This window comes from Schistocerca cancellata, chromosome 4, assembly GCF_023864275.1.
Source record: "Schistocerca cancellata isolate TAMUIC-IGC-003103 chromosome 4, iqSchCanc2.1, whole genome shotgun sequence".
Classification (NCBI taxonomy): domain Eukaryota; kingdom Metazoa; phylum Arthropoda; class Insecta; order Orthoptera; family Acrididae; genus Schistocerca; species Schistocerca cancellata.
The window spans coordinates 223,983,866-224,002,062 of record NC_064629.1 but is presented as its reverse complement, the minus strand read 5'-3'; the positions used below and the strand labels follow the sequence as shown (position 1 = coordinate 224,002,062).

The window sequence follows — 18,197 nt, the reverse complement described above, 5'->3', positions numbered from 1 at the left end:
GAACAAACGCATGGTGAGATGTTGGGCGTGGCATTTTTCATCATCACACCAAAATCACGCAAACCTGTCTGATGACTCGCGTGTCGACCGGCCGCACTCAGTTGTGACTCCTGCACTATTGGAACATTAGGGGGAAAAAAAAATGCAACTCTGCTTTTCCTCCTCCATGACAAGGCAAGGTCCCACTCAAGTCTGCGCATCCCAGAGGAGTTCACAAAACTTCATTGGATTGTTCCGCCGGCCGTTGTGGCCGAGCGGTTCTAGGCGCTTCAGTGCGGAACCGCGCTGCTGTTACGGTCGCAGGTTCGAATCCTGCCTCCGGCATGGATGTGTGTGATGTCCTTAGGTTAGGTTAGGTTTAAGTAGTTCTACGTTCTAGGGGACTGATGACCTGAGATGTTAAGTCCCATAGTGCTCAGAGCCATTTGAACTGTTTGATGATGATGATGATGATGATGGTGATGATGATGTTTGTTTGTGGGGCGCTCAGCTGCGTGGTTATCAGCGCCCGTACAAATTGCCAACCTTTGCTCAGTCCAATCTTGCCATTTTCATGATGCCCAATGATGGAGACGCAGTACGTGGATTGATGGGGAAGGTTGCTGACGCAGCAAAACCTTGACGACGACGTCGTCAAGTAGTGTGTTTTCATGCGGGCATACAGGTCCACCCAATAAGAAGGAATTAGGCCGTCGCACTGAACGGAGATGATGTTGAAAAATAGGGTTTTCTAGCCAATAGTGGCGAGTAATACGGTGTATTGGAATGCCGAATAAAACCAACCTTATTTCAGGAAAAAAATGTGTTGCATTACATTTTGAACACCCTCGTACAATAATGGGCCTTTTTGCCTATTTATCCACTGTGACTGCGCCCATAATATGGGATTTTATGTCAACTGCTCCGTCTAAGAAGGAAATAACTTCATTTAAATGAAGAACAACTACAACCTTTCCTGCAACTGGTTTTTTGGGAAATATTTTACTGTTGCATAAAAAGAGAGAGTATTTTTAGGCCAGTATGCAATCTTTGGCTCTGGCCACTATAGGACGTGACTTCTGAGGTACTCAGTCCCCTAGAACTTAAAACTACTTAAACCTGACTAACCTAAGGACTTCACACACATCCATACCCGAGGCAGGATTCGAACCTGCGACCGTAGCGGTCGCGCGGCTCCAGACTGTAGCGCCTAGTACCGCTCGGCCACGACAAGAGCAGAGTTTTGCTTGTAATATAGATATCAAGTCAGCGTTATAAGATTCCCTCTTACGACTGCGTCTCACCGTTTCTTGGTTGAGGTACCCAAGCTATACGCAATCTTGTGATCATCACCTAAAACTCACCACTCCTAAAGTACATGCTGGTAAAATACTGTTGATGAAAACATATTCCACCCCATAAATAGTTACGTTCAGTTCGAGCGGCACAATGACTACGTCACTAGCCACGGATTAGTGTAGAGAAAACTTTGTTCCAAGTTTGGGGGGGGGGGGGGGGGTAGCACGCTCTACGTGCGGGATGCAGTGGTATCCCATGTCCTCCGGGTCAACGGCTCGTTTGAAAACAAACACGAAAAACCAACCAAGCCCCAGGCCGCTATCGCGTGCAGGATCAATGAGAAATGAACAACGCACAGCACTCTGGCATAATCGGCTACAACTGCAGTAATGAAATCATCAATCATCATCCATCCATCCATTAACTAAAGGGCAAGTTGACAATGTTTACTTCGGTAGCTAATATCAATAACGCTTCCATCTGAGTGCTGAAACAGGCATATTTGCTTTTGTTCATCTGTTTCCCACTTCTTTCTGCCTTACCTTTTTGTTCCTTTAGTGAGTACAAATTACCTTACAGATGACACACGGATGAAGGAGAGGCAGGCGATACAGAATAGCTTCATGTAAAGGACGTGCCAATGTTTGGACATATTTAGTCCACTACTGCGGCTCGTCAAGGAGCCCTGCGCCAGCTTCCGGCTGTGGGTCGACGTCGGGTTCATTGACCTCCGTCCGTTCTCTGCCTCGCAGCGCGCGCGCGGCCTGACACCACACCAGGAAGGGGAATCAAACAGACGGCAAGAAAGGGCAAAGTTTCACGGCCAGTTGACGTTGACGGCGACGGTGACAGCGTTGTGAGGAGCTACGCCTGCACACTTCTCATAAGAAAATCTGTTTCCGTAGTAGATAGAGCTGTACGGTGAATTATGATAATATTGGTTTTCATCAAGCTAAGATTAGTTAGTACAAGTGCTTTGGAAGATTGATAGCGTTTCAAATGAATCATGTAGAAGAACAAATTCTTCCCCATAGCAAAACTCCACTGCTTGAGTTTGGTTCGGGTCTGAGAACCTACTGTCTGATCTCAAGAGGTGCATTTTGTCGACAGCTGCGGGGAATCAGTGCGCTATCAAAGAATTATTATTCCCAGAGGTATGGCAATATGAAGAAAATAGAGAGGAAGTCGCGTCATAAAATATACTCCTACTGTACAGTTACATCAGCGGAACATGAGAGCTATCATATGCTGGCTAATAAACAGTAGAAACAGAGACTCCACTGCCCTTATGTGAACCTCTGCAAACTACCCACTCCTACAGGGTGTTACAAAAAGGTACGGCCAAACTTTCAGGAAACATTCCTCACACACAAATAAAGGAAAGATGTTATGTGGACATGTGCCCGGAAACGCTTAATTTCCATGTTAGAGCTCATTTTAGTTTCGTCAGTATGTACTGTAATTCCTCGATTCATCGCCATGATTTCATACGGGATACTCCACCTGTGCTACTAGAACATGTGCCTTTACAAGTACGACACAACATGTGGTTCATGCACGATGGAGCTCCTGCACATTTCAGTCGAAGTGTTCGTACGCTTCTCAACAACAGATTCGGTGACCGATGGATTGGTAGAGGCGAAACCAATTCCACGGCCTCCACGCTCTCCTGACCTCAACCCTCTTAACTTTCATTTATGGGGGCATTTGAAAGCTCTTGTCTACGCAACCCCGGTACCAAATGTAGAGTCTCTTCGTGCTAGTATTGTGGACGGCTGTGATACAATACGCCATTCTCCAGGGCTGCATCGGCGCATCAGGGATTCCATGCGACGGAGGGTGGATGCATGTATCCTCGCTAACGGAGGACATTTTGAACATTTCCTGTAACAAAGTGTTTGAAGTCACGCTGGTACGTTCTGTTGCTGTGTGTTTCCATTCCATGATTAATGTGAATTGAAGAGAAGTAATAAAATGAGCTCTAACATGGAAAGTAAGCGTTTCCAGACACATGTCCACATAACAAATTTTCTTTCTTTGTGTGTGAGGAATGTTTACTGAAAGTTTGGCCGTACCTTTTTGTAACACCCTGTATATTTCCACTTCATTATTGGTCACTAAAATGTCGACATCGGCTGCACAGCAATTGTTTTTAATTCATCATGTGCACACGATATCGACATTTTAGTCATAAAAATGAAGTTCCCGAGTTTCGTGTTATCGGCAAAGCACTAAGTATATAAATAATCTACATTTGTACATGAAATATAAGGCATACATTTATAGTTTGCAGCCTTCTAACGATCGAGGTGACGCAGTGGACTCGCTCCGAAGATGAGCGAGTCTGGCAATCCATTTTCCAAAGGTCACAGCGAGCTTCCTGCACCGAATGTAGGTTCCATACCTGACGACATCACCGTCGATGGAATGTTAAATCCTGATTTTTCTTTCCTTTCTGCCTTCCGACTTACTTCGCTTTTTTTACTCAGGAAGAATGAAGTCTGTACTTCTCAGCAACAGTCTAAAATTTCCTGATTGCTCCAAAAGACTATCTACGCAATAAATATTTGGGATGTTACGGATTAAGACACTCTTTTATTCTTTTCGGGTGTCTGTTTCTCTGAATTTTAAGACCAAGTGTTTTTGAAATGGCCATCTAAATCAGGAGATATGTGTTACTGAACATGATATGCAGCACCTAAGTCATCTTCATAGTTTCCCCGTCTGCACGGTGAAACAAAAAATTGAATATGATAAAAATGAGGCAACAGTGTCTTTGCAGAAGGCTGATTTAGCGGCTTGTTTTTATTATTATTACAATCGTTACATCTTCGCCTACGACTTAACAGTCCCATATCAGAACGACATTTCTTACCACATTTTTAGCAGATAAAAGGTGAGTCTCGATGGCATTCCACAGTGCTGTAATGCCATTTCTGCTTAAGCACATATGGCCATGGTCCATCGTGACATCGCATCCCAAAAGTCGGGCAGCGCCTTATACTGACATACCATCTTGCTGCTATCATTTATGTCAAAGTTAGCAGCGTCCCGAGTCCTTGAACCACAGGTGTGTCTACGTGGGCAGTCTACCAGATGAGCTCATAATCTGATAATCTCTAGTAGTCTATTTTGCGTGTCTAAGCCACAGGAGTAGTGCCTGTGCTAGAATCGCTGTCATACATTGGTACCAGGCATTCGATGGTCCTGTGCAGTTGCTCATCCAATCTTTCCACAAAAACTTGGGGCGTACCATAAGCACTGTATTTGAAAAATAGCACAGGTAGTCCACGTTTTTCCGCTGCGCACAACGAAATACGACACAGGACTAAAGTTTGGTTTAAGAAGATCTTGATGGATACTATAAGGTTGCCATTTTCCGAATGTCGTACCAACTCTACCACTATGTTTGTCTGTCTCCATGTTGTTGGAAAACTTAGATTTTTTTTATAGTCTTACTGAACAGAAATTATCGTAAACTTAGGAAAGCTCCGTCGGGAATGACACTGCACGCATGATCTCCACCGTAAACCAGAAAAATTGTACTCCAGGTGATGACGCTCTTCGAGAGCAGTTGACAGACGGGATAAATCTCGCTATTATATCCTTTAACTTTATCTTCGGTATCTGTGAAGAGTACATGGTCATGTGCATATAGAACTTCTCACGCGAATGTATCTATAAGCTTTGTCGTTGGCTCTCTTTGTATGAAGATGCACTCCGACGTCGTGGTCTTTGAAGGTCGCTACGATATAATGTAACAATAACTAGCGATGTTAAAGCAACGGACAAACATTTGTGAAGCAGTTGTGTTGCTCAAGTTTACATCACAGCGGTACAAACCTTTCAGATATGTTTTCATATTTCTGATACGTAACACACACATAAAGGAAGTGTTAACCTGCAAAGGAGCTACAACAGATACTTTACGAGTATTACTTGCATTGTGCCTTCAAAGATGTCTGCAGCTAACGGAACATTCTACACATAGGCATACATCTGTGACTGGATACGTATTTCTCTGAAAGTGGTAATGACGGAGTTGAAAATTCTGCGAGAACTTGTGGAATATCAGACAAGGGGGAGAGAGAGATCGGCTGTAAAGGGACTACCTGCAGATTCATTTAAAATTTCAGAGTAGACTTGCATACTTCTCAGATTAACACAGAAAGAAAATCTTAAATTCAACAAAGAGGGAACATGTCTCCACTGAGATCATGTGATTCGCCCTCACGAAAGACTTCCTCAATCATCCAATTGCCGTTAAAGTATTTTTAGTAAACACTTCTCTCCCTCTCTCCCAAGGTGAAGATATTTTCTGACCGTGTACTACAGAGTTACCTTTTTTGAGACGGATTTGATTCAATTTATCGCCACGGTATGTTTTGCAAAAATTCTTATTCTTTTTAACTTACTCATCAGAAAGGGAAAACGCCTACTCTGTCACCACTTTTCAGGAAATCTTTTTAACATTTCATTTTCGTGTTTTTCTGAATGTGGCTGTAGTGATTACAATGAATGAAGTACGTTATTCTACACAGGTTTTTGTAGAAGTCAGTCTCACGAAGGACAGTATATTATTCACAATGCGTGTAAGCGTTTATATCATTGTTATTTCTGAGATCCACTTGGAACAGAATCGAGTCTGGTCTACGATGTCACGTAGTTGTGACAATTCGGACGAGACAAGAATCTCTGCTTCACTGCCATTCATCACAAGAAAAGAAAGCTATTTTCAGAGACAAATCGATTATCCGAAGGGGTAGACACTGTCAAACGCATGCGATGGAGGTAGCTGGCGACCTGGCTGAAGTTTTATTCGATACGAAGTGGAAATAGGAAACAAATCGACCTATTCGTGAACGAATTAGTAAAGGATCAAAAGTATGTAAAGATACATGTCATGCAAACTACTTGCAAGGCAGATATCTCCAAGAGCACAGAAGACGAGGCGGCACAGTATGAACAGTGAAACAACGCTCCAGAAGCATCGTTTAATACATTACACTGAAACGCACTCGCTGATTGTCAAGAATCTAACGTTCCGCCTCTCAGTCAGTCAAAATAATTGATTATAAATTTCAATTTTTTAAAATTTGACTTCTAACATGATTAGGTATTTTAAGCTGTACAGACTAACAATCCAGTGGTTTTTGTCTTCACCTGTTTTCGCATTGTCTGGTCCCAATATTTAGTAATATTCAGGGTGAGTCACGTAAGACATAATAACCCTTTTATTTTGTGTACAGTTCCAGGTATTGAAACGACGTTTTCGGCAAATGATAGTACGCTGAGGGATATGTATTTTGGTATGTGATAAAGAGTCTTAACTCTTGTATCGATTGAGATACTGCAGCAAGTATGATTTTTTAAACAGAATGATATTCTTTTTTTAATGCTTGTTACTGTTCAGGTTGAAACGCTTCGCAAAATAATTCGAGAAATATTCTAAAATTAAAATGCAAGTCGGCCGGAGTCGACTGTTGCGTTGCGAACACGCTCATATAAGGCTATGTCACTATATCAAGTCTTTCGACTGTTTACTTGTCTGCACTGCAGAACTAGCAGGATCCGTGTCGCCTATAGGTAGATCACTTCTGCTTTAAAATTCCTTGAATGCAGATATGTACACCAACGAGGAGAAGTTAGACATGCCACTTTGATATGGCAAATGGTGTCATTGAAGGTATTGTCAACGAACGTGGGATCAGCCTGAGAAGCGTCATTCGCGTCTTGCATCGGCGTCATGCACCACTGTATCAGGCACTCGGAGGAGTGATTTCGAAAGCCATGTAGAATTTTGCTGCTTTGCTCTGTATCGCTTGTTCAGACGAAGCAACGTAAATTACTAACCAACTACTCTGCAGCTGAAAATTCACGCTGGCTTCGTCTGGTACAACAACGAGCGTGAAGCGTAATACTATGGAATGGCATCATACGAAATTCCACTGAGGGAGCTTACTTCAACCCAGGTACGTTAAATGGAAGGGCGTATGCAGACTTTCTACTAACTTTCTACCTGTTCTTCTAGAAGAGGTACCAACGGATAAGTGACCACTGTATGTAGTTTCAACACTACGGCTGCCCAGCTCAATCTTTCTGTATGCAGCACAAAAACAGGATGAAAGATTTCCTGACCGTTTTATAGGACGGAACGCTGCACAACAATGGCTGGCCAGTTCTCTAGATTTGACTCCTCTTTATTTCTTTCTGTGGGGAGCACCGAAAGAAACAGCACATTATAAAGCCCGAACTACGCCAGACGATAGGTGCCATCGAATCGCCACAGTATGCAACGGCATATCATACAAAGTACTTTCATTTGTTCGCCTATCTTTGAGAAAGCGCCTGCAAATTGCCTTAGAGTCGATAGTAAACAAGTTTAGCACGTACTGTGACATGTCGTGGGTCATTCTGAATAAAATGTGTAGTTTATTTAATGTGTAGTCTGTTTCATTACAATTCCGAGTAGTATTTATAGACGCATTTGTCCGACAGCAGTTGGTTTCGTTTAAGAAGCATTCAGGCGTCTCCATGCAAAGACACGTCACTTTATTTTTCAATTCTAAGGAAGTTAAACATTTCCTTTTACCCTTGAGGAGGACTGTTTATCATTATGAAGTATGAACGACCGACGTTTCTGTTTCGGCTCTGATAAGTAAGCAGCAACGGGAAGGAATTACATGGAAAAACTGCTTGATGAAACTGCTGTTATTTCCATCAAAATGTGGAAACGTACACACCTTTGAAATAAGTTTTCCTAAGCCCCATCTGATGTGCCACAAGCTAGTAATCGTATATGCCGTAATTCCATACACAAAAATCATAGCCGACCCTGTATCTTTGTTGTATAGGAAGTGAGGTTTTATCTCAGTAGTGGAGGCCTGCTTTGCTCCATGTAACGACGGAGCCTCGCGTGAGAACTCTGCTTGACGTTGTTTATACTGCAATAAGCGACTCTGGCCGCATTACTTCTCAATTTTAGTAGATTTCTCTGACTCTCTTGCGAAGAGTTTCAACTTCAACATTAACAAGCATTGTATTACTATATTCGTCTTTTCAAGCGCTTTCGGATGCAGTTAAAATAGTAAAATATCATTCCGTCTAAGAATCATAATCTCTACAATATCTCGATCGATACAAGAGTTAAGTGGCTACCACATACCAACGTATATGCCCCTTTGCGTTTTACCATTTGCCGAAAACCTCGTTTCGAGATCTGGAACCGCTCACGAAATAGGTGTGTTACATCTCCCAGGCTCACCCTGTATTTGGAAACACATTAATTTTTCTCGTGTTTATGTGTCAGCAAGGCTCTTCTACTGCTTTCTTATACTACAGAACACAACAGTGCTGATGAAGAAGCCGTTATAAGTTAAAAACTAAACGTTCTGAAAGACAAATCGGTCAGCGATATCAAGTAGCAGATATAAATATATTCGTGTTCTTAAATCGAAGCTTGGAGTCTCCTATTCCATGAAAATCTTTTGTCGGCGTCTCCGAAAAATATAGCTGATTTATGAACAGACACTATATTCTTCACAATGCTTTCATCCTACTAAGGTTAGGCTCTGCACGAGAGAGACCATATCAAGCGCACGTTACAAGCACCATTAAAAGTTTGTCATCATGTGGAAGTTTGGCGTAACAAGTTGCTAATATGAATCTGACAAGAGTAATTTCAGAGTATATTTTACGTGCTGCATAGGCTGGGACAGACTTGACGAGAAGTTGGCCGCTATCAGGTGCGGCTGACGCATTCTTCGTTAGGCGTAATTTGCACACACACGGCTCACGGGTAGATAGCATACTGAGCACTTCTTTCGCTGCAATATTTCCCTCCTGAACGGACGAAAGTATGACCGGTAGCCAGGGAAGGTACTGAAGTCGTAACACCGTTTCGAATCAAAGTATACGAGTTCAAACTGACGTAATTGCCAGTTGGCACCCTACGCAAGTTGCATCGTTATAAGCTAGACAAGATAATTGATCAACCAAACAGACGTACAGATGATTAAGAGATGTGCGGAAGGGTTTAATTTCTGTAAACGAACAGACTTTTAAAATCCTTTGCAGGTTAACGCAAATTACAATGTCAGTATCGTACCAATGAAAATGGTTCAAATGGCTCTGAGCACTATGGGACTTAACATCTGAGGTCATCAGTCCCCTAGGACTTAGAACTATTTAAACCTAACTAACCTAAGGACATCACACACATCCATTCCCGAGACAGGATTCGAACCTGCGACAGTAGCGCTCGCGCGGTTCCAGACTGCTGCGCCTAGAACCGCTCGGCCACACAGACCGGCAAAGTTTCTAAATAATCTGTTATACACATGGTGAGAATCATATGCAGTGAATTATTCATTAGTTACTACTAATTTTCGCATTTACACTGAAAGAAATTAGAACGCAGTTCGCAATTCTTCAAGCAGTTGCTTCAAAAGAATAATTAAGGTCACTTTAAAATTTACAAAAATGTACTAGTACAGGCCACATCTGGGCTCAGAGAGAGTCGTCTACTTTAATTTGCTAACTTCGTCATTATTTGTGGTATGAGTAAGCAAACAGTGACTTAAAAGCTCCTGTGTTGCATATATGCACGAATTTCTGAATTGACAAAAAAAATGAGAGTTGTCAGTGAGAGTGTTTTAAAGAAATAAGTTCAGACTGCACCCTGATATATTCGCATCCCCTCGGTAAGGACGCTGTGTGGAATGATGGCTTCCACTAGGAGGTACACCGTTCGAATCCCGACGGTGGAAAAACTCACATCATCGGACTTTCACCCAAATAAAGGAGGCGGAGGAGGTGGTGCCGGGTAGTTCAAAACCACAAAACTATAAATCATTATCCAGGAATAAATCCTCACGCGCAAGTAGTGTCTCACGAAATGAAAACATGAGTCACCGCTGCTCGCGTTCCGTAGAGATTTTTTTTTAGCAGCTCCCAAAAGATTATAAGATATGAATGTGTGCTGACGTCGGAATTCGCCCCTTTTCCTTCGTTCTTGACAGTGCCATTCACAACAACACATTGCACAAATACTCACCACTAATTCACATGGCACGCATATATATTCTACTTTCCAAGGAAAAAGAAAAACGGATCGCTACATTCGGAGTACAGCTATCGATTAGATAGCTGAATCCTGACTGATGTAGCATACCTCAAATAATATGGTATCTTACCCCACAAGACCAATTAACTTCTCGGATTCTGTACTGACAGGAAAAATCCTTTTTATACAGGGTGTTCAGAAATTTCCGTAACGAACTTGTAGGACTGGTAGAGGGGTGTGAGTGCATAATATTTTGAATAGAAACCAACGTCAGGAAATGTACCGTTTCCGTTCTATGACGGTTTCGATTCACATGTGCAGCACGTAGGCGTCTGCTGAGGAAAAGAGAGAAGTCAGAGTTGCTTGTCCTGGTATGCAACAGACAGGACGCCGAATAGTACGTCAGACACCTATAGAGAGAAGAAGATCTGCTGGCTCGATTTCTGGCCGCTGTTCTAGAAACTAAAGATACTCCATGTGGGATGGATAGAGAGTACCAGAACAAGCTCCGAAGCTACAATGTCTAGAACAACGTTGGTGGTCGAGCCGCTGTTGTATTGCATCAGTACTATTCTGTACTTAAAGTATACTGGCTTTTTTTTGGTTTGGAATAAAGTATCCATATATTGAAACTTCCTGGCAGATTAAAACTGTATGCGCCGACCGAGACTCGAACTCGGGACCTTTGCCTTTCGCGGGCAAGTGCTCTACCAACTGAGCTACCCAAGCACGACTCACGCCCCGTCCCCACAGCTTTACTTCTGCCAGTACCTCGTCTCCTACTTTCCAAACTTAACAGAAGCTCTCCTGCGAACCTTGCAGAACTAGCACTCCTGAAAGAAAGGATATTGCGGAGACATGGCTTAGCCACAGCCTAGGGGATGTTTCCAGAATAAGATTTTCACTCTGCAGCGGAGTGTGCGCTGATATGAAACTTCCTGGCAGATTAAAACTGTGTGCCGGACCGAGACTCGAACTCAGGACCTTTGCCTTTCGCGGGCAAGTGCTCTACCAACTGAGCTACCCAAGCACGACTCACGCCCCGTCCCCACAGCTTTACTTCTGCCAGTACCTCGTCTCCTACCTTCCAAACTTAACAGAAGCTCTCCTGCGAACCTTGCAGAACTAGCACTCCTGAAAGAAAGGATATTGCGGAGACATGGCTTAGCCACAGCCTAGGGGATGTTTCCAGAATGAGATTTTCACTCTGCAGCGGAGTGTGCGCTGATATGAAACTTCCTGGCAGATTAAAACTGTGTGCCCAACCGAGACTCGATCTCGGGACCTTTGCCTTTCGCGGGCAAGTGCTCTACCAACTGAGTCTCGGTCCGACACACAGTTTTAATCTGCCAGGAAGTTTCATATCAGCGCACACTCCGCTGCAGAGTGAAAATCTCATTCTGGTATCGATATATTGTTTAACACACACTGTTTAACACAAACATTTGTTCGTAAGTGAAAACTGAACGTATCGTTTTGTTTAATTTTGGACTATTACCTAATAATTGTACTACGTCACGTTTAATTTAATTCCTCAAGCAGAAGTAAACGAGTTAAACATCTGAATTAAAACTGCCGTCGAACGGAAACGCTACGTTTCCGGACGCGGATTGCTGGTCAAAATATTATGTACTCACTCCCTTCAAAGTCCTAGAATTTCCGAACATCCTGTATCTCGTGTCCATTACGAGTGCTACAGCTGTTGTTTCGTTCATGTATGTTGTTACTGCCTTAAACTCAGTCACGTCAACGTTACTAAGGCTGCTTCGAGTACTGTAGTAAAGCGAAGCTGTTAGCATCGCTGATATTACGGAGAAGAGTCTGTATAAGGATTCGGCGGTACTAAGTGAGAGTATTCTTGTTTTTTTTTCTGTTTTCATCTGCAATCAAATCTTTTTCAGTAAAGGATCGCTCAGTGAAGAGATACATTTCCTCTGTCGAAAGACATGACAGTATCAATTGCAAAACAATAACGCCATCTTCCCTTGAACTACAGGTAGGCAGAGGTCTAGTTCCTGTGTATGAAGCACAATCGTTACACCATTTAGTAGAATTTTGAGACTTGTGACAGAAAGCCAGATTTATGCGAGACAAAATCTGCTGTGTCGACTTTTCGTGGACGGCAAGCAGTGAGGCGAGGTTTGGGTACTCCCACGTGGCCGAGAGGCCTGGTCAAACACAGGCCTGTTTGCACGGTACCACAGTCGGCCAGCGCCACCTGTTGATGTATTACTACAGCGCTCCCAGCGGCCGACTACGAGCGTAATTAAATTTAAGAGACGCGTACCTGCTCCCACCAGCTCAAGTATATAACCCCAAACACATGTACCAAAGTTTTACTGCCATGTGGCAGAGTTCCAGGTAGCACTCAACAAATTCTCTTTGAGGGAAATCCAATTACTCTACTGAACACTCGGACTGAGTGTTGGATCTACTGTGCTCTGAAACCCTTCCACGTTTTTTCTATATTTGTGGTGTTTGTTCTTTCGGATATGTCCGAAAGAACAGACACCACATATATATATAGCAAAAGCGAGGACGGCCAATGATGTTTTCAGTGAGGATGCACACTTGGCTCACACTCTTACGGGAAGCGGCGAAATGCCGCGAGTAGTGAGGATTATAGTCAAGGGCACTACATTAATAGTGTGAGAATAAGTTGAGAATTTGGGTCTGACGGGACATGTAGTCCGTGCAGTTGCGATGACCACTGTGTTTGGATGGCTATTTTTTTAAATCTCATTTTGTTCATTATTGTTCGTTGTATCTGTCCGGGACGGACTCTGACCAAACACGCTGAGCTACCGTGCCAGCAACAAAAAGGAAATATGGCTTAGTGGTCAGAGGATATGCCTAGGAGAACCGGCCGGAGTGGCTGTGCGGTTCTAGGCGCTACAGTCTGAAGCCGAGCGACCGCTACGGTCGCAGGTTCGAATCCTGCCACGGGCATGGATGTATGTGATGTCCTTAGGTTAGTTAGGTTTAATTAGTTCTAAGTTCTAGGCGACTGATGACCTCAGAAGTTAAGTCGCATATTGCTCAGAGCCATTTAAACCATATGCCTAGGAGATCCCGGTTGAATCCCGGTTCAGCACAAATTTTCAACTTTTCCCATGCCCACACGAAGCCAGTATCTGTAATTCCTTTATGTGTTAACGTTTTTTTTTTCTCTGTTTCAGTCTCTAGTATCTTAACCAGTTTTTTATGAGATTGTTATCATTTACATGTTCTTTAAGCGAAGTAAGCCAACTATAGCAGCGTGAGGAGACTGAATACAGCATAGCGTGCCATAACGGTATGACGGGAATATGCACAACTATCAGTCTTACTCAGTAGCTCCTCCGTGTTTTGCAGTCACTTTCAGTAGTCATTCTTTCACTGAATATCGCATTGCTCTGTGGACTGGGTACATAAAATTTATACAATATTTTGTTTACACCGAGTTCCAGGCTTACTCTCTCTTCGCAATACATATATTCACTTATGAAATTTGTTATTAATAATCCAAGCCAATTCAAACATAATAGCGAAGTGCATAGCTACAACACTAGAAGAAACGATTATTTTCACTATTCTGGGTTAAATCTGACTTTGGCACAGAAAGGGGTGAATTATGCTGCCACAAAAATCTTTGGTCATTTGCCAAGTAGCATTAAAAGTCTCGCAGCCATCCAACATTTACAAACAAATTAAAAGAATTTCTGAATGATAATTCCTCCTACTCAAAACACGAATTTTTAGATATGAAGTAGCAACTGTTTTGTGTAATGAAACCTAATGTTAAACTGACAGGCTCCACATCATTACGAAATTTCGTATTCATGATCTATGGAACAATATTAAATCAATGCAATTCTGGTGCCGGACCCGACACGAAACGACAAAAGGCAATAAGTGTTTGGACTGGCTGCACCTACACAAGATAAAAGTTTATACATATCTATCAACACCGGAAAAATGACACTTGACAACTCTCAGGAGGGGGACCAACAGATCCAGCAATTGGTATTATCAAAGGTCTAGTAAGCTATCACGATCTGTAAGTAGAACAAGATACATTTCTTAACAATAGGTCGTGAGAAGTTTAGTACAATGGTAAAATGTGTGACAATGTTTGCAGAGAAACTATTTTTAAAAAAAGAAAAAATGTAGGACATTTTCAAAATTCAAGGACAAAGTATGCCGACAAAGCGCAGTTTCGGGGCACAGTGTTTACATAAAACTGTGCAGCTTTGGTCACATGAATTGGTTTTAAATACTATTACACACATATTTTCCGGCCGTTGTGGCCGTGCGGTTCTAGGCGCTTCAGTCAGGAACCGCGTGACCGCTACGGTCGCAGGTTCGAATCCTGCGTCGGGCATGGACGTGTGTGATGTCCTTAGGTTAGTTAGGTTTAAGTAGTTCTAGGTTCTAGGGGACTGATGACCACAGATGTTAAGTCCCATAGTGCTCAGAGCCATTTGAACCACTGAACCACACATATTTTCCATATACAAGTAAGCAGCGAAAAGAGTATTTTTAACATATAATATACAGCTATATAAATTCGGAGCTTTTATCGTTTTGTTGGTGGATACTACAGTTGCATTTGAAAATGGCCACTAGACAACCACTGCTAAATTTTAATCAGAAGTCGTTTCAATACATTAAAGCTACCGTGGATGAAATGTTTTCGACCTTCAGAAGATACCAAGTGGTTAATGCTTATAAATTAGACCTGTAACAGGTCAAAATAAAAACTGCTGTTGGGAAGAATTCCACCTGTAACTAGGCTTATGTCCAAACTAGCATCAAATTTGCTTTCATGCTCAGCTCTTTTACTGCAGGTATCGAAGAGCGCTTATAGGAAGTGCAGCCTAAGCAGGACATGTCTGCCAGCAGTGACTGTCCCTTACTCTTCTACCTTTCGTTTCGTTGTGGGATGTAACGCAGTACATAATCTAGTTTATTTTTGAAAGAATGAACTGTGACTTCAGAGTGTGTGTAGTGTGTAGACAGGAGGAACACGCACATGAGTGTCGCTGTCATTAACCTAACCTTTTCTTGAAAATGTGTTTAACTTTACGGCAGTCACTGCATTTTATAATGATCGCTGCTGATGCTGCCATCGTTTCTCATAAGAACAACGAATCTTCAGATAATTGATGGACACGATGTATTTCGTAAATGCGACTAATCTATCGGCACCGGCCGGGGTGGCCGAGCGGTTCTAGGCGCTACAGTCACGGTCGCAGGTTCGAATTCTGCCTCGGGCATGGATGTGTGTGATGTCCTTAGGTTAGTTAGGTTTAAGTAGTTCTAAGTTCTAGGGGACTGATGACCACAGCTGTCAAGTCCCATAGTGCTCAGAGCCATTTGAACCATTTTAATCTATCGGCATACCGCTAATACTCTAGTGAACATTACATGAATTTTCTTGTCTTTATTACTTGAGCTATCTTGTATACATCCACATTTGAGATCTTTTATTGTACACAAAATCACATATGGTAGAAAAAATCACATATGGTAGACACTGGATATCTGTTGTTGTTGTTGTTTCTTCAGGTCACATACAACAGTGTCTTGGGATCTCGCTAACACTTCCTCTCCAACGTAACGTACTGGTTTCTAGGTTTAGAAGGCATAACGACAGACGTCTAACCTATTCGCAGACATGCTGCTATGATCTTAATTGGTCGGTGTAGCCCTCTACGAAAATATAAGAGAAATTCTCGTGAACTTAAGTGGGAACCCTTGAAAGAAAGACGACTTAGTTCCACGACACCTTGTTTGATAAATTTACAGAACCTGTATTCGATGAAGAACGTGCAACATTTCTGCTGTCATCAACGTAAATCTCTCACAGGGATCATGAGAATAGGAGAGATTCGGGTGTTTAGAGGTAGATTAGGCCACTGCTGTACACACACAGTGTTGTCACATAGTTCGTCATCTGTTACTTTGGATAGATTGTACAGTTAATGCCATTTGTTGTCAAATGATGGCGTTACATACCTAGAACATGTAAAAATACACGATTCGCCAAAATTGTGAGTTAGATACTGGTTTCGTAGCCTCACAGCCTAATTAACATACTCTGACGCAAAAAAATGCAATAACAAAGAGGAGTTGTGCGACAGTAACAAAATTTGGTAGGCGTGTTTCTAGTTCTGAGAGATGATGTCTGTTCAAATTTCGCACCAGTCGCATAAGGCTGGCGCTGGTAGCGACACTATGAGGATGCAGGTTTGCTTCAAACACACGCTGTAACGGTCGTGAACATCAGTTACCTCTGAGATTGGACGTGGTGAGAGATTGGACGTGGTGAGTTTATGTCAGTCAAGAGCGTTTTTAGTCAAGACTGTCTTTAAGGCGACGAAGACTGAAAAAATGGCTCTGAGCACTATGGGACTCAACTTCTGAGGTCATTAGTCCCCTAGAACTTAGAACTACTTAAACCTAACTAACTTAAGGACCTCACACACATCCATGTCCGAGGCAGGATTCGAACCTGCGACCGTAGGGGTCTCGCGGTTCCAGACAGCAGCGCCTAGAACCGCACGGCCACTTCGGCCGGTTAAGGCGACGAAGACGCCAGTATCAACACCTCACTGTGTTTGAATAAGATCATTGGATAACAACTTCAGCGTCATCCATAAGCAGCATTAACCACCACCATACTGACCGACCAAGTGCGACAGGCATGGAAATCCATCCCACAAACTGACATCCGGCACATGTACAACATAGTGCATGCGCGTATACATGCTTGCATTCAACATTCTGGCGGTTACACCGGTTATTGATGTACCAGCATTTCACATTTTCAATGGCTTATCTCGCGCTTACATTAATCTATAATCTTGCCATGTTAATCACTTAAATATTTTACCTAGACAAATATATTCCCGAAATTTCCTCTCTCTAAATTAACCCTTTCGTGAGCCGTGGGAAACATGCTTCCCAATACAATGAACTCGCTCCTAGTTCCGTGGGATTCACAGTTCCCACCTCTGTACGGTACTACCACCTAGTGAACAGTATAGGGTACTGCTTCCAATCGGAAGTTCCCGCCGTTTTTGCTGTTCCTTCGCGCAGAGGCATTGTATAGCTGAGTGTTGCTCTGTAGAGGAGCCTTTCAGTGCTGTTTGCGTGACAGTTTGTGATTTTTTCCTCAAAGCTATAATATAAGGTAAATACTTTCGATTTACCCAAATTTATGAAGGAAAACGTAAAACTGGAACGAGGAGAATTCCAGTTTGAAAAAAAAGGAGCCACTTCTGCAGTAAAATGGATGGATAACCGTCCAGTCACTTTCCTGTCCTCAATTCATGACCCATGAGAAACAGCAACAGTGAAAACGAAAAACAAGGATGGTACTAGTACAGAGATTTCTTGTCTTGAAGTTGTGGCAGAATACAACCAAATGATGGGTGGTGTCGGTAAGTTTGATCAATTACGAGAAAGGTATGCTATTGGCAGACGTTCTGTAAAATGGTGGCACAGAATATTCAGAATATTTTATTTCCTGGTGGATGTTGCTGCAGTGAACAGTTTTATCTTGTCAAAAATTAGTAAAAGAGAAAGTGGACAGCATGATCAGCTCACATACAGGATCCATCTAGTCAGACAATTGATCGCTGGCTTCTCATCTCAAAAAAGGCGTGGACAAAAACCTGTCTTTCTGGCAAAAAGGGGTAAAGTACCTGAAAATTTTCGTCATGTGGCTGTAGGGGAGCATCAACCCATTTTAAGAGAAACCTACTGGACGTGCCGTCATTGTAGTACCAATGCTGCGGAAAAGAGCACTCGCTGTGTTTGTACATATTGTCAAATACCACTTTGCATAGACCGATGTTTCAGAAAATTT

The 18,197-nt window shown here is 42.6% G+C and overlaps 1 protein-coding gene across 2 annotated transcripts in view; it reads right to left on the bottom strand.

Annotated features, from left to right (window-relative positions):
- LOC126185109 (cAMP-specific 3',5'-cyclic phosphodiesterase-like) overlaps nucleotides 1-18,197 on the bottom strand; it is a 954,034-nt gene that overhangs the window by 482,667 nt on the left and 453,170 nt on the right. The gene's annotated exons all lie outside the window — the stretch shown is intronic.